At 38.2% G+C, this 22,973-nt stretch overlaps 1 pseudogene; it reads left to right on the top strand.

Annotated features, from left to right (window-relative positions):
• The first annotated feature begins 1,069 nt into the window (after nt 1-1,069).
• Nucleotides 1,070-1,188, top strand: LOC148534796 (5S ribosomal RNA; annotated as a pseudogene).
• Nucleotides 1,189-22,973: the final 21,785 nt, after the last annotated feature.

Genomic DNA, 22,973 nt, shown 5'->3' with positions numbered 1-22,973 from the left:
GGGATTACCATTTTCCCAGTTTCTACGCATCAGAAGAATCACCACAGATAAGAATGTAGCTGAATTTGAAATTGATCAGCTGATACAAAAATGTATCAACAGGGGATACACTGCAAAAGAATTGGAAGGTTCAAAAACTAAAGTGATGAATATGACTCAAGAACAGATCTGTACTCAGAAAAATTAAAAAAATGATAATAAAAAAATTGTTTTTTTCTAATACTCATAACACTATGAGTCGCCACATCAATACCACTACTAAAGATCTATGGCCGATTATTAACACGGATACCAACATCAAATATTTGAATGATTCATCTGCCATGATGTGCAATAGGAGGGCTAAGAACCTTAAGGACTGTTTGGTGCACAATGACGTTTCTCAATCACTTCCTTCCCAGGATACCAACTTTTTAACTAAAATACCAGGCTGTTATAAATGTACAGGATGTACTACCTGCAGTTTTATGGATCCCGGGAATTACATCACACATCCTCATTCTGGCAAACGGTTCCCCATCAGACATATTTTGACTTGCACAAGTAAATACGTGGTATATATGATCAAATGTCCATGTAGTCTAGTGTATATTGGGAAAACAACCAGTCTATTCAAAGAAAGAATGGTTCAACATCATACAGCCATACGATAAGCTTTGTCGGGAAAAGAAATGGACCTGCCGGTCGCTCGTCATTTCAAGCAGAAAAGACATTCTTTAGCAACCTTATCCTATAAAATCATTGACTTTGTGCCTATGGATAAGAGAGGAGGAGACCGTGAGAAACGGTTGTTACAATTAGAAACTCAATGGATTCATAGATTGAATATGGTTACTCCTTTTGGACTAAACGAGACTCTATCTTTTTCTTGTTTTTTGTGAGCTCCATATTATCTTCTAGATTCGTGCCTTCATGTGACCGTTCAGTCCTATTTCATAATGTGCACGTATGAATGCAATTATATATTTTTTTAACAGTTAGATTATTCCAGGACACGTACAGGGACGGATACAAAAACATAATATCCTCTTGTCTATCACTGTGTAGCCCTGGGGGAGATGTTGTATTTTGTTACAACCATACCACACTGGTCTTGCCCGATCTCAGCTGAACTTGGAAGCCAAGCAGTGTTGGGCCTGACTAGTACTTGAATGGGAGACCTTCAGGGAAGATCCGGTGTTGAAAGCACTACTTAGAAGTCTCCTATATACCCAGGTAGCACACAGGAGAGTGATATGATATGTCACAGATGTTCCTTTTGAATTCTGGCTTATCTCCTGGTTAGGCCATTTCCTTGTTTGGACATTTGTGCACATCTGGAGTTAAGAATATTCAACTTTTTTAATTTTTTGGAGCTTTTTAATAACATATTTTGTGTACAATATTTTTTTGTAAAACAAAAAAAATGTTCTAATTGATTTTTTCTAATGATTTTTTTATCATGTTTTTCCAAAACTGTTGAGTCATCTGTATGTTTTCTTGGTGGTCCAAGTTATCTTTGCATTTATGCACATGTTCATGTTTTGTCATATTTGTGATTACCTGAGCATCTTTTTGGGTTTAGCTCTGCTTGGTCTTCCTGTGTTCCATGTGCTTTTTTTCTCATAGCCTCACGGTTGTCATATTTGTATACCATGGATTAGTCTTCACCACAGACTATATTGCTTTAAGTCTTCTTTTGTGATTCTTTTGCTACATTTCTTTATTAGGATGTATTCTACAGTCACTCATTTCCTTACGTTTCTGTGGCACACATATATATTTTTGTCGTTTTATCTCATATACCTATTCTGATGCACATGTTTTGGTAGATGTATTCACCAATATATTCTGTTTAGGATTCTTTCGATGCTACACTTGCCGTTTATATATAACGGTATGGTTACATACTTAGTTTCTTTTATCTATGTCTTCTTCATTTTTTATTATTTTTTGTATATGTATTATTATTCTAATTTGTTTTCTACTTGGAATAATAGTTTTACATTTTCACTTTATTCACATTCACTATTAAGGAACACAGTAGTGTGGAGTTTTTATGTTCCTTCTTTTTATAGGAGCAATTTGTATTTTGTTACTTTGTTTCTTCAATTTTTTGATGTGTGGGCATTGACCCACACCTTGCAAATTTCATTATATATGGTGACACGATGTTGACATTTCATCATGTTTAGCACTGCATGTCAGTGCCTCACTATCTATTCACACATATCCACGATGTACATTAGTCATTTTTCCTCCTATCCACTGGGGGCATCAAACTGCTTTATCCTGTGTGATGCCTGAGTGTCTGATGCACAGTGATGATGTCAGACTCTGGCCCCCGGCAGCATGGAGCATTACACTGCACCAATCACCTTGGACATTCCACTATAAAGGTATGTGTATTTGTTTTTCTCATTGTGTTCTTGATAAAAGTCATGTGAGACTGAAACATTGAACAAGGCAGACACAGTTGTCAAGTTTGATTCTTTCATTTCATCAGACCAGTGAGTGCCGCCTTTCCCTTTCTACATATATATATATATATATATATATACATATATATATATATATATATATATCTTCTAACTCAACGCTATGGAAAAAAGAAAGATGAAGGTAGAAACATAAAGTGTTTGTTCAGTAATATAGCAACTACAGTACTGTGTCAATCACTGTTGAGTGATTTTTATCATAGGTAGTGTTTATCAGTTATTTTTATTGGTACTAAACAAACTACCAGCAGCTATTACATCAAATAGCTGACTAAACAACAGTGACATGCAGTAAGGTCAATGGCTGGGGAGGCACACATGGAGATGGCTCTGAGTGCTTGGAGCCAGTCTTACCCCCTACTCACTGTAAGTCTCTCCTCACTACACTAAGTTTCAGTGTGCATTGATTCTCATACATGCTTCACTGTGTCTTATCTTGCTGTTGCTGACTGAGCTCCAATCTCTAAACATTGCAGTACACCTACTGGTTACATGACACATCCAAGGTGTCCATCATTGTGCAAGGCATGCCCCTCCAAACTCAGAGGCATGCCTCTATTGGCTCTCTTTCTGTGCAGCTAACTGCCCATGGTGTGGCCTCACCCCCAGTTCCGCAAGCAGTGTCTGACTATACAGAAGCAAAGCTGAACTGTTGCTGCCTCATCTCTTGTCTCCCTGCAGTCCCAGGGAGTGCCACAAAGCTGGTGAGTGTTAACTATAAAAATTATTACAATAAACAAAGATGATGTTTTTAAGTTTTACATATGTTTGTATTATTCTAATCATTTTTATATAAAATCTCAGGAGCATGACAGGGGAGGCTCTGCCATAACTGCACACTCCTGCTTCACTTTTATCTGATACTATGGGGTAAATTTATTAAGATTCAAATTTGATCTAGTATGTTTTTTTTTAAACTCGATTTGCATTGCTGAAACTAGAGTGATTTTAGGCTTCTGAAACTCTCAATTTTATTAAAAAGTAAGTCTAGCTGAGACGGATTTGGCCAATGCTGGAGCAGATCGAGATTTCTCACCAGAGTTGCAAATTTTTAATTAAATTTACTGACCCAACTTTGCAGTATTTTCTCTCTGCCAAACTCGCCAGAACAAGCAGCCTGCACATATCAGTGAGATATGTGAAGGCTGCTTGTATGTTGTACCTGTAAAAAGAAGTACATTTTTAAAAAACCTATACTCACCTCTGCTGGTCTCCATAGCATCCCCGGTAAGTCCCAATCACAGCAGACTGTAACCGTCTATGTGTTGTCACATAGATGGCTACCCAGCTTCTGATGGGACACCCCATGTGTAATATGTCAGAAGCAAGCCAATCAGCAGCCACTAATTTTAGAGCTGCCATTGATTGTTTGGCGGGTCTGGCTTCTGACAGTTTACACGTGGGGTATTCCATCAGAATCCGGGTAGCCGTCTATGTGACAACACATAAACGGCTACAGTCAGCTGTGCTCGGGACTTATCGGGGATTCTACGGAGACTAGCAGAGGTGAGTATAAGTCCTTTGTTCAAAGCTACTCCCATTGGAATTCTACTGGAGAAGAGAACAGACCACCTAGCAGCAGATAAGTATGTGTGAGTGTGGTAGGTGTATGTTTTTACAGTGGGAATATGGGTGCTGGTTGCCAGCTCGCACTTGTAGTTCCACAAGTGCCAAAGGGCAGGAATGCTGGCACCAGTAGTCACATGGTAAAAACAATAGTTTCTTACTATTCACATTACTATTACACCCAGTGCTGGCTCCTCAAATACGGGGTAACTCAACTAATTTTTTCCCTGTATTTTTAGGAACCAGGATTGGACAAGCAGCCCAGGGCTGGTTATGCTTTTTTGGGGGGACCCTATGTCATTTTTTTTTAAATACTAACCCTTTAGATAGTGTTACCATGAAGAAACATACACAAATCATACTGATCTGTGTATGTTTCTGCCAAATTCTGAGATCAGGAGGTGGTCTATTTGAAACTTCAATTTAGCGACAAGTTTGCTACAATTACACCTGAGATTGTAATCTTGTTTATTAGTAAATTCCCAAGTTGTATCACTTTCATGAACAGTACTTTTGAGTTTGGCCAATGGTGAGTTTATTCAAGTTTACAATCTCACATGAGTTTTTCAGTGAAAAGAGAGAAATTTCCCCCAAGTTTGTCTTTAGCAAATTTGTGACTTGAAAAAAAATTAGTAAACTCCCCCAAGATTGCAAAACGAATCTTTGTAAATTTACCCCTTGCTCTTTAGATTTTGATATAGACAGAAAAGATGATTTTCAACATATTTTGTGATTAAAAAAAATGTGAAATTAAGTTAAACGTAAATGGTCTAACTCTTTCTCAGCATTATACAGAACAGCTGATTCCTAGAGATTTTAGGATTACATTTCAACTTACATGGGGAAGACATAGGGCCTGATTCAGAGCCGAACGCAATTAGCGCTCGCTCGTCCAGAAAATAGGGGTGGCTATTCAAATGAACCGTTCGCTCTTTGCGGTCTGTTCACGCCTCTAGGTCTGAATGAGCGAACAAAACTTGCGGTTGTTTTTTGGGAAACTACGCCCCCTGGCCGCTCGCATCCTACGTTATGTCCGCTATTTATTAGATTAATCGAGTACATCGACCAGCGTATGAACTGCTCGCTATTCTTGTGGTTGGTTTTTGCTACCACAATTTTGCGAGCAGTTCTGGCTATAAAATAACCCAGTGACGTTGTCAATGACGCTGCTGTTTTAATTATGTACACCCATAAAACGCCCGTTTTGACCTTTAAGCACGCCTGCGTTCGGATCTCCACTCCCCGTTTTCAAGCACCTTCCCCTGTTACCACCCACATACGCCTCTTTCTGTCACTCAAATTATCAGGCATTCGCTATTTTGTGAGCACATGAATTTCAACCGCACTGACAGGTTTGCGCATGCGTATAACGATCCGTACGCATGCACAGTTGGGCAAACATTGCTCGGAGCGTACGAACGGCCGCTTATGAGCGGCTCTGAATCAGGCCCATAATCTTTATTTTTGTATAAAATGGTGCAATATCCTTGTTAAATGCTCTCAGGGTTTAACCTGGTAAAGAAATTCTCACCAATTATTGTACAATATGTGATCCTGGGCACAATATAATTGGGTATTATAATAACAATTTAATTTGCAATTGAACTGGAAAGGTGATTTAGTAACTGTTAAAAGAGAAAGTGACTGTCCCACTCGATTACTGCGATCCGCTGACGAAGGACTATTAACAGTACCTAGAATCTCACGGAATTCATCTGGGGGTCGAGCTTTCTGTTTTGTGGCTCCAACCTTTTGGAACTCACTTCCCCACACAGTTCGAGAGGCCTCCACTCTAGAATCCTTCAAAAATAGACTCAAGACTCACCTATTCACCCAAGCATTTCACTAATGTCCCTTGTTTAAGCTTATTTTGTATTTTGTACTGTAAATGTAAAGCACTTTGAGTCCTTTAGGAGAAAAGCACTATATAAATAAAATAATAATTATTATTATTATTATTATTATTATTATTATTATTATTATTTGTGGGTAAAATGCTTTATCGTATTAGTAAATTAAAATAAATTATAATAAAATAATAAAATGAAAGCAAAATTAATTAAATGTAGGTAAACATTCACAGAATACTGATTATACTTTAATTAATAAAGAATAAAATATTGCAGGGATTCTACATCCTTGATATGTGTATGCCTAAAACTTAACACAGCATTAATACATAACTTATATTGGGTTAAAAGTAAACATTCACTTTTTAGGAACTTTGGACAAGGTAAGGTGAAATTGGTTCAAGTCCAAGGTTAAAATCATTTATACTGTAGCAAGAGTTCTTGTCATAGGTCAATTCCTATATAGTGGTAAGGTTTGCTATTATGCCAGAAGCAAATTTTCATTATTACTTTCTCATTTTAAAGTCTTTTTTGTTTTTCTTTGATCAGGCAATGTGAGTGTTGAAAAGGTTCCTTGGAAGATGGGAGGTGAGTGTGAGAAACTGTAAAGACAGTGGGGCCAATGGAGTTCTGGATCCCTCTATTTTGCTCTTGTTGCCGACTGAGATCACATCATCAGATGGGTCACTTCTGGGTAGTGTGGATGGGTACAGTGGATCTCTTTCAGTGCATTTCACTCATCATAGTGTAGCTTTGTCAGCAACTTGCACATCTCTCTATATGGTGGATTATTTTAAATGTTCTGCAATATGCTCTGATTCTTCTGGTGTTGGAAGGGAGGAGGGATTGGTATAGTTCATGAGGCTTTTCCTGAAGTGGAGGCATTCACTGGTCTCTTTGTTGTCATGGAGACCCTTTCTTTGTAAAAATTCAGTAGATTTTGTTATAAACTGAAATTATGACATTGGGCCAAATGTAATAGGGTCAGAGTTTAGAAACATTTGAGAGTTTATCAGTAAACATTCACATTGGTCAGGTTTAAACTTGAAAATAAAAAAAAACATCTGAATGAGAGTTTAAATCGTGAGAGTTTTTTTAGTCTAAAAACATTTGAGTTTGCATATTCTCTGCCTCTATTAAATTGGCCAAGTTTAAAAAGTGTCAGAGTTTACCACCATCTGACATTTCAGCAACCCTATAGTTGCTCAGAATGTCCATCAGTATATGATTGCCAGTGCCAGTGGAACTGCATCTTCCAATGCAGTCCCTGACATCATCATGCCCCCAACATGACTGTAGCCATTATCCACCCAAGTCACTGCCTAGGTATGCCTATCAGATATTTTTGCTGCATTGGTTCAAAAATGAATAACAAATTAATTTGAATGCAAGAAGATAATGTAAATCCCCAATATAAATACAAGTAATGAGCCTAATTAAGTATATGTGTTATTTATATATAGATTTGGTGAGGAACGAATACACCTGTCAGAAAAGCTTGGTAACTAGGGATTCATATTATTATTATCCTTTATTTATATGGCGCCACAAAGGTTCCACAGCGCCTTACACAGTACATAAATGAGCACACAAGAAAAACAGTTAATAGTAATACAAAACAATGCAGGACAAGGACAAGGTTATAAACTCAGCTGCAAAACACAAGCAGCAGGACATGAGCAACCAGGTGTTAGGTGCCATTGTGGGGAGTTAGGAGTAAATTATACTATAAGTAGGGGGAGGAGAAGCACGTGAGGATGAGCAGCTTTGATAGACAATGTTGTAGTCAAGCATACCGTAGAAAATGTTCAAAAACAAATAACATTAAAACCTAAGTGTGGAAATATGAAATATGATCTTCTAATTTAGGTCAATTGATTTGTTTGCGATTATCATTTAATTATCTGGATTGAGACCTATTTTAATTGTCTTTTTTAACATATTAACTCTTGTTTGTTGAAATTAATTTACATTTTCATAAATTTAAAAAAATGTAATGTAATTATTTTTGATTAATATGATCAATTATGTTGCTCTGTATCATTTTACATATTGTTTTCTTAGCATCTTTTTACTTTTCAGCACTTGACAAGGCAAAAAGGCAAACACAGATGCAATGCAACAGCACTGAATTGATCAAAAATGGCAGTTCCCTTTTCTCCACCTGTGCTGAATTAGATGTTATCTCTAGGTCAACAGCTGCTGAATAAATTTTTTAATACTAACAAGCAGTGTGAGATTTGCATGTAACCTATTGTCATTTGTGTTTCATATAAATATCACATGCATTTACTCCTGAAACTATTTATTTTAAATATTCATTAAAGTCCAACACTAGGATATTGCAATGTCAAATGAGCAAGTGTTAGTTAAAAGGGCAAATACCGAAAAATGATGTAAAAGTTTTGAAAATGTTATATTTTAACATGTCCACATGTAGTCTAGAACTTTTGCTAATATTATTTTTCAATTTTCTACAGCTATAGTTCACAATAAATAACAGAGTAGCATATTCATCAAAATTTTATTGTGCAGAAAAATGTTTATGTTCTTTGAAGAAGTGAAGATTTAATGTAAGATGAAATACAAGTGAAGGTGATAGCAACTAAAATTGAAAAGCAACATTAAAAATAAAGTGTAAAGAGCCCTTGTATTTAATCCAGTAGTGTTCAAGCGGTTGATCTGTTTGCATTTGAATTGTGTTTGTTCTGTCTTGTTAAGTGCACATGGATACAGAGATATTTTTTTTTCGTTAACATAGTATAAATAAAGCCAAAGCTAAGCATTTTAGAGGTGAGCTACAAGACATGTTCAGCAAGAAAGTTGAGATATTAACCACTGGCAATGTTTTTAAAATATAATATGTCAGCCAGGAGAATTCAGAATAAAAGCTGTGATGTTCATATATTCATAGAAAAGTTGATTGGAAAAGATATGTTTGTTTACAGGGGCTGGAGGGATGGTGCAACAATACGCAGTGATGATAATGATGACAATGATGACAACAGTCAGCAGCACCAGCTACCCTACATCTTATTGACCCCTCCAGCTAAATTATTTAAATTATATAGGGTGGGATGCACTATTGCAGTTTTTGCAGTCAAACCTCTGAAAATGATGTGGACTGAGAGATATCTGCTTATTGCATATGCACCAATGGCTGGAATGTGATACATTCCATGGTTTGAATGCGGTGGGTAATGTCATCCTTAGATGGAAGCCTATGGGCCTCTATTCACAAAGTGATGTGAGAGGGATCCAATTAGATATCTCCCAACACCCCCTGTGGTATTTTCATCATTCAACGCATGCATCATAAACCCAGAGGTCCTTCTATTGCAAAGGACAGCTCATTTCAGGAGAACTGTCCTTTGTTATTGTTTTCATATATACCATTGTTATTTACACCGGCAGGCATGCAATGATTGGCAAGATGCATCGTATGCAAAATGTGATGTGTCATGTGTCCTGCCCATTATCTTTATCATCTGAAATCATTACTGCCTACTTGCAATGCCTAATTGACCATTTTATTTGGACTACTGTAGGAAAGCATACTTGTATTTAACTTTCAAAATGGAAAACAATAAATGTTTGTGTCTAATTTGTATCTTGCATTCATACTTTTACTGTATATAATTACATTTTATATTGATAATTTATCTTAAGCATTTTTAAATACCAGACAAGACAATATATGCACTTGTGTGTATGGCACTTCACAAAAATGTATATTGTGTGCTAATTGGAAAATATGTCTTTAGAATTAACTACTAACATTAATATGGGATCCCTATGCTATTATGTATAAATATACATAAATTGTATGCCTATTCCTAAATATTTTTTGAGTAGAACACATGTTGGCATGCATTAGGCTCAACATATGCATGCATATGCAATCTTTAATTTGCACATTTTCCTTACATACGTTTTAAGCACCTGTGGACCCATCTCTAATTGTATCTCATAATGTACATTTTAATGACTGTTTTAATTACTTTCTAAAAACTTGTTAATGTATAGAAGAAACAATATTTATGTTGCATTTTAATATATATAGAGCAGATAAGTGTAAACAAACAAACACAAACCTTTTAACTAATATATGTAAATTAAAAACTAAAAATCATATAAATATTAGCATATGTACCCTTCTTTTCTTCAGGGATTTAGATAACAAATAGTGTACAAATGGAACAAGCAGGGTAATGTTTAGCACTAATATGTAAAATTAATTCACATTGTGTTGTAAATATACACTGAGCTATGATATTAAAACTTAGATGCTAACAATAATTGTATTGTAAATGGAAATACAAAGGTTAGCTATGTTTAATGTAAGAAAGCGATAATTAACATTACGTAAGTCTATCTCTGCACTGCCATTCAGCTGGAGACCTCTGAGATGCTAGTCCGATGACTAAGTAAATGGAAATTACATTTGTTCAATGTTAGCATATATTAGTAAGGATACCAAAAGGAAATATGGCTAAAATAATGATTTAAGTTAGGGTATACAGTACAGTAGATCTTCTGGACAAAATTTTAAATGATGGAAACATGGACTTTGAAACTATAGGTAAGGGTTTGTGGAAAGTGAATCAGCATAAGTCTAGAGAATATTAAATTATCAGATGTCAAATTCTGAAAACGGTACTTGAATAAACATTTTTAGAGGTTTTTAAATTAATTAAAGGACTGTTAAGATGGACTTGGTGAAGGTAGCACATAATCAAATAAAGGGTTATCTAGATGAGACGTTGACTTGGATAGGTGGGACTGTAGATAATGTGAGGATTGTCAAGGCAGATAAATAAATCTTAAAATGATTGGTATGATTTCAATATGGCTCAAATAAAGAAATGATAATTGGACATTCCTGTTAATTATATTAATTTATATAAATTGAATGAAACACTGACAAAATAGACTTACAGATCAAATATTTAACTGGAGGACATGTATGTAATTGATAAAGTACTTGTTATATACAATATGAAATAAAATAATGTACTGGTGAGATGGGCAATGAATCAAGTAAAGGATTGATGAATTTATATGCAATTGAAAGAAAAATCTTATGTTAGTGTGTTGTTAGTGTGTTTGAGTATGTAATAATAGAACAATGAAATGAGGAGTTTTATATGAAATTACAGGCCAACCCCACTGAAAGTTTTAAAAAAGGATTGAAAGATATGTTAGATATTGCCGCAGCTGAGAATGTGATTTCAAAAGAAGTATATCAATTTCTGTACACCCAATACCTGGTAATACCTATATTTTACAATCTCCTAAATTCATAATTGTTTGATCAACCCTCTGGGGAGACCATTCATTTTGGGGATAGGTTGCATGACTAATAATTTGTCATCATACAGTATGTAGATAGTTTTTTGCAAAAGTATGTAAGATCTTTGAAATCCTTTATAAAAGACACAACACATTTTCTAAATTTGGTTGAGAGTATAGAATGGAAACCCACATATTATGTTATGATGTGTGATATAGAATCATTGTTTTCAAATATAAAACATACATTAGGTTTGCAATCAATGGAATATTATTTATCACATGATAACATTGTCACAGATGTTACTAGGAAGTTTATTCTATTATCCATTGAATTTATATTATGTCACAATTATTTTTTAAATTCACAATTTTATTTACAAACACAAGGGACCGGAATGGGGACTAAGTTCTCCCCGAGCTTTGCTAACCTCTTCATGGGTAGATTTGAGGAGGAATACATTTGGGGAGGTTTAAGGCAAGCCTAGTCCTCTACGGGTGGTTTATAGAATATTTAATTTTTATTTGGCATGGTAGCACAGATTCTATACACAATTTTTGGTAGTATTGATCACAATCATTATGGGATTAGGTTCACTAGTATAGTACACCAAACAGAAGTGACATTCTTGGATATTGCAGTCTCAGCAGTTTGCAATAAATTAAATATGGACACATACATCAAAAAAGTGTATTAAAATAGATACCCGAATTATGCAAGTGGCCACCATAAAAGGTGGAAAGATAATGTCCCCAAAGGACAATTCTTTAGGATAAGACAAAACTGTTCATGATTTAAGACTTTTCAGAAACAAGTTAAAATTCTAAATGATTCATTAAGAGAACAGGGCTACCCAAAAGATATATTAGATCAAGCATTAGAGGAGGTGAGCAAGATGAATAGGGATAATCTTCTAAAAAAGACTAGACAGTGTACTAATGAGGAGGAATCTGTGAATAGAAAAGATAGGACAATGTTATTGTTATTTTTGACCCAGTTCAATTAAAAAGAAAACAAGATTTTTATAATGATTAAGAAAAATGTCCATCTTCTTAGATTAGATGATGTCTTTGTAAAAACAGGAATATTAGATGAGAAATTGTTTTTTTAGAAAATCATACAATCTGAAATCAAAGTTAGCTCCGAGTTTTTTTAGAAAAAGTAAAAATAAAAAAGAAAGGAATGATCGATACATGGATCCTACAAAGACCAGTTGGATGTCATCAATGTGGGAAAACAGGATATTTTTCATATATGAATAGGAAAACCACTGCATTTTATTAATTTCTATCTAAAGAAAAATTTAGGATAAAAAGTTTTATGAATTGTAAATCTGATTTTGTACCATATGTTATAAATTGTGAGTACATGCTCCAATATGTGGGTTGCAATATTAGACCTTTGAATGTATGCTTTATGGAGCATAAAATAAATATATTAATGTATTCTAGAACAAATTTTCTCTATAAACATATTACTGAGTGTCAAAAAGGATGTATAAATGAGATCAAAATAATAGCGAACAAATAAAAAATACAGAAAGAGTCAGGGATAGATTTAAGCTATTGTGCAAACGTGAGGCATTTTGGATTTGTAGTCTAAAAACCCTGAACACAGGGGGTCATAGTGAAATGATTGAGCTAAATAATGTGTACGAATTGATATTACATTAGTAAATGTATTATAGCTTTGTTATATTTTGTTGGAATAGCCATTTATTGGCAACAGATGAGGTCATTATCATTTATCACATCATAAATATGGGTATATATTGTGAATCGATGGTTTTATATTGTCTTAATACTATTTTGTATTTAATATACTAAATCTGACTGATTATTAATAAGTAGAACCATACTTGTGGTTATATGGATATATGGATATATATATATATATATATATATATATATATATACACAAAGTGTTTTGTATTATATGCTTTGATAGTAAGTTTGGGGTCAGAACAATGGATGGCCACTGGAACGCAAACAATCTTGGGGATAAAACGCAAATACCGGATGTCCAAGTGATAAAATAATTGTAAATCTGGGAATGGAACAAAAGCAAGGGACTTCAGAACAAGTCTTGTATGCAGTAATGTTATGCAGGTGCTTCAGGTGTTAGGACTTCCTACGCCAATTAGGAGGGTTTAAAAAGAGGCTGAGCATGATGGGTGCTACATCGTCTGAGGTAGCTCCTGACCACTCAGGATTCAGAGATGGTGAAACACGTGACACTGAGACTTATTCCTCAATTTTAGCTCTTTCTAGAGTGTATGTATTGTGGAAAGTACAGCAGCAGGGAGGTGAGAAGAGGGCTTAAAGACAGCTAATTGAATGAGTGTGTATGAAATTAAGTGTGGATGAGTACTACTAAATGCACATTGGGACTGCATGAGTAACCTTATTAACCCTGATTACAAAACTGAAGCGCTTGGGAAAGACCTGGATTAAATACAAATAATGCATTGCTAGTAGAATTATGTATGAAACCAAATGTGGATACACACTACTAAATACAAATTTGGACTGCACTAACAAAATTGGAAGGCTTTGAGAAGTTGTTGCATCTAATATAAAGATTGCACTACTAATATATTAATAACTCTGTTTGGAGAAATTACATTACTAACAGTGGTGAGATATATTTAGAATTGAATTTTTTGTTCAATAAGTGGATAATCAGTGGATGCTTTATTGTATATGTTTTATTGTTTTTATTATCTGGCCATTTGATTTGTATTAATACATTGATGAATTGTTTAATTATATTGATGGTGTGATATATGATCTAGTTGCAATGCTTCATAAATTTATATGTATTTATTTTTATTGAGGTCTAGCAATTACCTTTAATTATTGATTCAGCAGTTTGGTTGGATGTGTTGCCAATAGATTAGGTGCCAAGTTAGTTGTTTTAATATTTTGAGAACAATGAACTAACTAGATGGATATCTGATTCAAATACAGTACTTGAGGAAGTGGGTACAATAATGTTAAATTACTTGAATTATATGTACAGTATATGTTTTTTAACAAATGATAGGTAATAAAGGAATATGTTTCAAATAGAGACCTGGCAAGATGTACTGTATGTACAGTATGAATACAATTAGGACTAGCAAGGTGGATATATGAATCAAGTAAGGACTGGTGGGGTGGATTTGGGAATGCAAAAATAAAGGGAAGCGGTATATAAATTTAACAATTGTCTGAAAAAAACACAAGTTTGACTGATGTAATGGTTATATATGCATTTTATTTACTAAGTACTAGATAATTAGTTATGCAAATATATGAATAGAATTCAAAATTATTTAAATTGGTAGAAAGATTGAATTATGGGCTGTAAATATGATACACAAATGAAATGAGGGATCTGTGGAATACGCTAATTACTGCCTGTGAAGATGAGTGAATCAATTTCAGTATAAGGATAAATAGGTATGGAAAATAATCAAAATAAAGATTATGGGATGAAGGTAGTAAGCTGCAGACTGCAGGCAATGGCGAGTTCCATGCGAGACTACCAAATGTTTTAAAGTAGCAGTCATTTAAAAGGCAAAGCCAGGCTTATTTTGCCTTTTAAATCACTGATACTTTAAAATATTGGGAAGTCTTGCGTGGTGCAGTCCACAGACTATTACATTTACTCCCATATGTCTCATGTAGCATATTGGCATGGCATATCTCAAGTAGCATATGAGGGAGTTGATTTGCAGGTACTATGAACAGAAATCTGGATGTTAAATCAAAAGGTTGAATATTTATCTATGACATTTAAAGAAGACACTTTAAGATGATGTATAGTCTAGATGAAGACAATGATTACAACAGAGATGTTAAGGTAAAGAGTATATGTATAATTCTAGGGATTTGTGGCATGTACTGAGAATTCAGCAACATAGCTAAATCACTAAAATCATGGCACTTACTGCAACTAGCAAGTTATTACATGTGGTCCACAGTTACACAATTAATAAATGGAGTGCCAATAAATACAATGGGACTGATTCAATTGATTAATTGTTGTTCATTCATTGTTGTGATATTTTTGCAGAGTTGAACCCTTCCTCTTGGATACTCGTGCGCCGCATAGTGCAAGCTCTGAGACAACCACTTTCAATGCCCATGGACAGTGTAAATCCACCGGTGGACTCAAACACTTTACTTTGGGTTCACCATCGTGATCAACATACACTTCTGATGCCATATGGCTGGCGCAGTGTTTCTTTCTGAACTTTCTCTGAACACGGCCTCCAGCTGTGCCCTGTGTTTGAGAATTCAGCCCCATTTACTGGCATGCCAGCAACATTCCCAAAACACGCCAATGAGAGAGGCTATTTACATTCACTTCAGGCCTCCTCCCAGGAACACAGATAGTTTTGTACCGCCAGCTCAAATGGGAGCATTCCATATGTAATAGCGTACTCTACAAGCACTTAGTGGTACACATGTACAATAGCACTTTTGCACATTCACAGTATCAAATAATTGCTCAACTGCACAATCATTGACATTGATTCCATCTCTGATTTAGACCCAATGTGACAATAATAGCAGAGAGAGTGACTCTGCATGATTAGGGTTATGAGGAAGAGGTTTGTTGCTAGTGTGAAATATTATATTTCTAAAAGCACACAATGGGTCAAAATTAAGTTACAGGGGCTGCTAGAAATTTTTTTTTGGAAAAATCAGAGCACATGACTGTAACATTCAGCAACTAGGGGTAGTACAATGAAGATAGCTGTAAAAAATTAAATCTTCAATAGTTTTTTTATGATGTTAAGTTTATTAGGTGTGGCAAAAACTGAAAGAAATGAACAAAGGGAATATTAAGTAACTGTCAGAGGATGTCTAGCAGTTACATGAAATCATTCAGCATGGCAGATTGTGGTAGCATCAGTAAAGTAGAAAACAGAGCTGTTTAAAACATAATTATTGAGAGGTTCATGTTTGAGGCTGAGAAACAGATTAATGCATTGTAATGGAGGAAATACTGTGGCTAATGCACAAATGGCTGCAGTTCCCCCCAAATAAAAGAAGAAATTTGTGTTCACTAAAAAAGCTACACATTCAACTGTATGCAAAGCAGCAATTATTGTAAGATGCATGCAGCTGCATACATGCCTAGATTATGCCAGCAAACTGTACATACACTAGCATCCTATTTGCACCCATGTTTCTAACCATATATTTTATTTGCAAAAAATGCATTTGCTGTTAGTCTGTGTCACAACTCATGGATAGATAGTGGATGCTAACCTATAATTTTGGGATTGGTGAGACCTATTACTGAGGTACTTAGTCTACCATGCCATTGGTTTTCAGCAGGGACCCCCATAAGAAAGTTTGGACTTAGCTGCATCCGATGTGCAGGTCGCAGCCCTCAGATTAGGTATCCTAATACAGATGATGGTGTACTCTGAATGGAGCAGAGTATGATGAGACACACAGCATAGTCGACAAGCTGGATCAAAACCAAATGGACAAGACAAATACCAGGGAGAAGACATATACAAGTCACAGAGGATAGCCAAGGTCAAAACCAGAACACCAAGCAAAGTACCAGGGAAGAGAAAGAAGCAAATCACAAACAAAGCCAAGGTTAAGGAACAAGCAGAAGGTATCAATGGGAACACTAGAGTATTGTTTGGGACCCTATACTCTGGCACAGGAGTGTTGCCAGGGATTTCTTTATATAGACAGGGGCTTGAATTAGGTGCCTCCTGTTATGTCACAATGAGGGTGTCTGGCCCTTAAAATTTTATTTAGGTTGGCGCACGTGGGGCTATGTGGCCATCTGAACCATGCCGGAGGAGGAGGACTTCCCAGCAGTGGGTGATGGGGACTCCCCATCTGCTGCCCTGCCACTTACCAGTGCCACCGGCAGGGCTGCCATCAGAAATTATGGGGCCCGGGACTACCAAAATAGGCATGCCCCCCCCCTTCCCACAACCCCAGACACTTAACTAAGTTACCACACTCTTCTTATTATTAAGTTCTAGCTGCTCCCCAGTCCTCACATGCTGTGGCTCCTCGGGGAGAGGCAGTGGCTGGCAGGAGAGATAGGTGACTGGTAGATATAGTGTGAGATTGAGAGGTAGTGGGTGACAGGAGAGGGTGAAGGGGATAGGCAGTTGGTGATGCCAGGGACAAGGTGACAGGGAAAGGCAGTGGGTGATGCCAGGGATAGTGTCTGGGAGAGGTAGTGGGTGACGCCGGTGGTAGGGTGACAGGCAGTGGGTGACAGGGAGAGGCAATGGGTGATGCCAGGTAGAGGGAGAAAAGGAAAGGCAGTGGGTGATGCCAGGTAAAGGGTGAAAGGCAGTGGGTGACAGGTAGAGAATAATGGGGAGAGGCAGTGGGTGAGATATAGGGGGACACTGGGCTGGATGGAAAGAGGGCAGTGAGATGGTGGTGGGAGGGGGGAACACTAGGATGGAGAAGGGGAACCCAGGGCTGGATGATGGCGGAACACTGACTAGCTTGGCTGGGGTTCTTGCTGAGGGGCAGTTAGATGGAGGCAGTGGGCTGGTTGGGGAGGGAAGGGGGTAGACACTGGGATGGGGGAGTCAGTGAGATGGTGGGGGACACTGGGCTGAATGGGGGTGCACTGGACAGGATGAGAAGGGGGATCACTGTGACTGGACTGTTTGCATAGTACCTGAGCCAAATAGAATTGCACATGGTACATGTGCTGGGGTTTTGGAAAGGCAGAGACAACAGAGCAATGATCTGCACAACAAAACGTGTAATCTGTAGAACTGCTTTTCCACATCTTTTGTTTTGCAGCTCATTGGACTCTCTCTCTGCAATTCCAAAATCCGGCACATGTACAATGTGCAATTCTAATATATTTGGCACAGGCACAGCATGTGCATATGAAATAAAAAATACACCTGACCTTACCTGTATGGTGGTTTCTCTGTGATGGGGAACCTCTGAAGAAATTGATCCTCCCTGGGCAGATGGTGTCTTCAGTCGGTATTCACTATTCATGTAGGAAAATGCCTGTTTGTGTAGGAATATAACTAATGTCATTATCATACAACAAAGGTTCAACCAGACTCGCCACCTTTGTCTCCTCCGGCCTGCTGCCCATGTGTCACTCCAGCCTCCTGCTCCATGTCCTATCTATCCCCTTGTCTTTCCAGCTACATACCCCATGTTATATCCAGCCTCCTGCTCCCTATGTCACCTCCAGATCCCTGCAACATTCCAGATTCCTGTCCCATCTCCCCTCCAGATCCCTGTCATTCAAACCTCTCTGCCTTGTGTCATCTCCAGATCCCTGCGCCATTCCAGCTTTCTGCCCACTTTCCTCCCCGTCTTTCAAGCCACCTACCCCCTTGTCTTTCCAGCCTGCCACCCCTTTGTCTTTCAAGCCTCCTGCCCCCTTTCCACCCCTGTTTTTCCAGCCTTCTGCCCCCTTTCCACCCCCGTTTTTCCAGCCTTCTGCCCCCTTTCCACGCCTATTTTTCCAGCCTCTGGTCCCCTGTCCACCACTGTTTTTCCAGCCTTCTGCCCCCTTTCCAGCCTTCTATCACCTTTCCAGCCTTCAGCTCTCTTTCCCCCCCGTTTGTCCAGCCTTCTGCCCCCTTTCCAGCCTTCTGCCCCCATTCCAGCCTTCTGTCACCTTTCCAGCCTTCAGCCCCCTTTCCACCCCCATTTGTCCAGCCTTCTGTCCCCTTTCCAGCCTTCTGCCCCTTTCCACCCCTGTTTTTCCAGCCTCCGACCCCCTGTCCACAACCGTTTTTTACATCCTTGTGCCCCCTTTCCACCCCCTTTTTTCCAGCCTTCTTCCACTTTCCAGCCTTCTGCCCCCTTTCCAACCCCGTTTTCCTGCCTTCTGCCCCCTTTCCAGCCTTCTGCCCCATTCCAGCCTTCTGCCCCCTTTCCAGCCTTCTGTCCCATTTCCAGCCTTCAGCCCCCTTTCCAGTCTTCTGCCCCCTTTCCACCCCCGTTTGTCCAGCCTTCTGCCCCCTTTCCAGCCTTCAGCCCCTTTTCCACCCCCGTTTGTCCAGCCTTCTGTCCCCTTTAAAGCCTTCTGTCCCCTTTCCAGCCTTCAGCCCCTTTTCCACCCATGTTTGTCCAGCCTTCTGTCCCCTTTCCAGCCTTCTGTCCCCTTTCCAGCCTTCAGCCCCTTTTCCACCCCCGTTTGTCCAACCTTCTGTCCCTTTTCCAGCCTCCTGCCCCCTTTCCACCCCCTTGTTTTCCCAGCCTATGTCCCTTCTCTTACCTTTTACATGATCCTCCATTAGCTGGTCCGTGTCTCAGTCCCACACGGCCGGCGGCTCCTCTCTTCAGCATGGAGCGTGACGTGACATCACAAGGTCAGCGTCGCGCTCCCAGCAGTCCTTCAGGTAGGAGGAACTGTGTCACAGCAGGAACTGCCACTGCGCTGCCGAGCAAGACCATATAACTCGGCAGTGCAGTGGTAGTTCCTGCTCTGACACAGTTAATAATAGTGATGCATGTATGGCGTGGGAGAGCTGCCGGCAGTACTAGGAGCACCGCGGGCAGGGTCCCCATAGTGTCCGGCTGCTGCCATGGCTTGTGCAGCAGCAGGGCTTAGCAGCAGGCGGGCCCCCAGAGTGTCTGGCCGCGGCTGTTAGGGTGCAGAGCAGGAGGACTTTCCTGGGCTTGGGCTGCAGCGGACGGGCGGGCCCGGGACTCCAGTCCCGGCAGTCCCCCCCTGATGGTGGCCCTGGCCACCGGACCTGGTAAGTGCATGCTGGTGTCCAGGGTGTTGTAACATTACCCTCCCTTGAGGTGCATGAATATCTGAAAGGTAGACAAAAACTGTTTGCAGTTGAAGCTGCAAGTATCCCGGCGCTCAATACAAAGAATATATAATAAATTGCAATCAGTGTCAGCTGCAAGTGATGAGGGTTTGGTCAAAAACCCAGAGACATAGTCTCTCCAAAGAACAAAATAAAAATGAATTCTCACTGCGCTAGACACTGTTGTTGTTTTAAATTTGTAATATCTATAATAGGTTTGCTCTCTGCTCAGTAAACAGGAGGCTTAGATAAAATAAATCCAACGTATTTAATAAGTACAAATAATATACATATAACCACAGTGCTTGCAAATGCATAAAAATCGATCATATACAATAATGCAGAGATCATAAAACTCACTAGTTTTAGTGCATAATTATGAGAGTGTAACTCAATAACATATACTGAGGTTCTACAGCACAGCGTTCTATTTCTGCCACTCCTGTATCAATGTGGCTTAAAATGTAGCAAATAGTTCCCAACAATAGGGTAGCTCAATCCCGCTGCTTAAACCACAATCACTACTGGCGTCCCAGTGTGAAATAAAGTCACGTTGGAAATTGTGGAGAAGTAGAAACTGGAGTATCTCACCCCTGGATGTCTGTGCCCACACTGGTGTCCGTCTCAACTGGGCCCGTCTAATTGCTGTATCGCCGCAGCTGGAAGAAGTCTGCTGCCGTGCAGGTAAAGACCAGGGCTGCTCGAGGAGCGGTGTGCCATGTAGCGGCTAGCGGTGAGCTCCGGGGATGAATTGATACCTTTCAAAAAACCTCCACAGTACCATGCGGCATGTAATTTCGTGCTGTAGAACAATCTCAGATGCCTGGGTGATGACAACGCGTTTCATCCCGTGAAAACTGGGACTTTCTCAAGACTGTGTGCCCTAGACAGTGGACAGTCCAAAATAAACAAACAGGGCTATACTGTAAACATGCACATGCAGGTATGTCCAAAATAAACAAACAGGGCTATACTGTAAACATGCACACACAGGTATGTCCAAAATAAACAAAATCAGGGCTATACTGTAAACATGCACACGCAGGTTTGTCCAAAAGAAACAAACAGGGCTATACTGTAAACATGCACATGCAGGTATGTCCAAAATAAACAAAATCATGGCTATACTGTAAACATGCACACGCAGGTATGTCCCAAAAAAACAAACAGGCCTATACTGTAAACATGCACACGCAAGTATGTCCAAAATAAATGAACAAGGCTATACTGTAAATATGCACATGCAGGTATGACAATAAAATCCCCCCCCCCCAAAAAAAATAACATACACAGAAACACTTACTTTGCTTTATCTGGAGACGCAAATGGGCCAGCAGGTGTGGGGATCTGCGCCTCAGATCCGACCACCTGCGTTACAGCTTTGCCGATATTTCGGCGATAGCCGAGGGAACGCAGGCGGCGGCACACCTCCGCGTAGGCCAGCCGCTTGCGGAGGTTGGTGATGGGGTGCGGATAGTCTGTTATTCTCTGGTCCATCACCTCAGGGAGGACCAGGAGCTCACGGCGACAAAAAGCTGCGGCTCTCATGATGGCAATGATTTTTTTACACAAAACAGTTTTAATATAGGTCCTAGAAAAAATTTGATTGGCTAATGTACTCTGTAAATTAACATGAACAATTGTATTGGTTATTGTGTGAGTCATGTGACCTACACCCTCACAAATATAATGTGAGTTATGATAGGCTTGATGCAGTGACATGCGTAAGCTAATTTAAATATCCAAATTAAAGTATTAAAATCTGCCTATACAAATAAAACGCAAAACAATAGCAGCATTCTAACAAACTATTAATTTCGAAAAACCATCCCCTTGGTCAAACCGTACGTATTCTGTGTAAGAAATGACACACAATAACAAGAATAAAGTTTATTGACATTGAAAAAAAACAGGATTGCAAACATGTGAATAACAATTAAGGTAATTAATATAGTGATTGCCATTAATCGATTCAAGTATGTTTGCAGAATGAAATAGCAGGCAATCGAAAACTGACAGGGCCACTTCCGGAATTGACTTGTGCGAGCGCTCAATGCAACCAAAGAGGAGACGGACGCTCGCTATTTTGAACGCTCGCTAGCTAGAGGAGGGGTTGGGAAAATATGGGGCAGAAGGTTAGCTACGAGCAAACATATGAGCGAGCGCTTAAATTTAAATTTTTTCGCTCATACGGCGGACGAGCGAACGGCCACTTGCGTCCGGGTCTGAATCAGGCCCTCTGTCCCCAGGACTTTTTTCCTCTTTCTGTTTGCAAAAGGATTGTACTTAGAAGAGGCCTTGCACAAATTCCTCTTTACATCTCTCCAACCTTTGGGTCTTAATGAACAGACCAACTATGGGGTTTTTCTGTAATCAAATTTTTATGTGTTTATTTTTCTTTATTTTGTATAACATGTATATGGATTATATCCTTGCTTTTCACGGTACCTTCATTATATTATAATATGAGTTAGATATATGGAATCTTATTTATGTATGTCACTTACACTTTGTTATTAATCATTATTCTTATTTGATATAAGTGGTATCATATCACATTAGTTATTTTGATTTTTTTAAATTATTTTTTTTATTTAACACCTACAGATTGATCTAATCACAGCACTTACAATTTGTTAGTAATTACCACTCTCATATTGATATAAGTGGTATCATATCATATTTTATTTTTGATTACTTAACACATAGAGTTTGATTTAATCACAGTATTTTATTTCATATTATTTTATTATCTTGGTGTCATTAACACAGGTTATCACAATAGTATTACACACTAGGGGTAGGGAATACTATACTATAAATAATAACACATTTAAAAATAAATAATATATACAATTATATGTTTACAGATTCATCACTATGTCACTAACATAGGTTATCACAATAGTATTATTCACTAAAGTTAGGGAATACCAAAATCTAATTGATTAATATATAATATACACAATTATATGTTTACAGATTTATTTGATAATAATATT

The sequence above is a fragment of the Taudactylus pleione genome, unplaced genomic scaffold, assembly GCF_031769625.1.
Source record: "Taudactylus pleione unplaced genomic scaffold, aTauple2 ptg000064l, whole genome shotgun sequence".
Classification (NCBI taxonomy): domain Eukaryota; kingdom Metazoa; phylum Chordata; class Amphibia; order Anura; family Myobatrachidae; genus Taudactylus; species Taudactylus pleione.
Note: the sequence above shows the minus strand (reverse complement) of the source record. Positions and strands in the feature narration are given on the sequence as shown.